The sequence below is a fragment of the Sesamum indicum genome, linkage group LG2 (genome assembly GCF_000512975.1).
Source record: "Sesamum indicum cultivar Zhongzhi No. 13 linkage group LG2, S_indicum_v1.0, whole genome shotgun sequence".
Lineage (NCBI taxonomy): Eukaryota > Viridiplantae > Streptophyta > Magnoliopsida > Lamiales > Pedaliaceae > Sesamum > Sesamum indicum.
The window spans coordinates 18,496,476-18,497,289 of NC_026146.1; positions in this window are offsets into that span (position 1 = coordinate 18,496,476).

Below are 814 nucleotides of genomic sequence, written 5' to 3' on the forward strand. Positions count from 1 at the left end.
TTTTTTTTTTTTGCTTTTTCTGGACCAATTAATATAGAAAATAATTCATTGTATTGTATTCATAGATAGAATCAATATATACATTTCTTTCTAAAAATGCTTTTTGTCTTATTATTACAATAATATTATGTAACGACAAACCAACAAAGAAGAAATTAACAGGAAAATATTATGACAAAAAGACAGGACGTAACTTCCGAGGCTTCTGCTACCCCCTATCGAGATTTGTTGTTTGAAACACTCGCACATACACACACAACATTTACTCACACTCTCTCAGTCAACCACTCACACTTCAAATTTTCTTTTACCTGATATGAAATAGTATTTATTGAAATAAGAGCAATAACAGGACCGGAGAGAGTGCATTGCCCTCTTCTTTTTTTCTTTTAATATATCTCGTTAGCAAGAGTGGTCTTGGATTGATTTAATTTACTAGAGGGGATATAGTAAGGAAAACTGAGTGGAGGATTGATAAAATCTCATAACTGCCTTAGGTGGTTATGATATCTTAACCAATTCTTGAATTGGTTGACAACGACCATTACAATATTGTAGTTTTGAACCCTGACTTTGGTATGTTTAGCCATTTTGATTTCCTTCCTGCTAATAGCGGTCTCTATAATTTTCACCCTTGAATCACATGGTAGTTTATGTGGCATCACCGTGATTTTTGGGTACATGGAAGAGGGAGAATGTGCTTTTGCTCATGAATAGGACTAGCTTCTACAGTGGGTGATATGTCATGTGCTTTTAGGGTTCCTGTAAACTGCTGCTCAGTGTGCGCTATTCAATCTTTAATTTGGTGATTGAT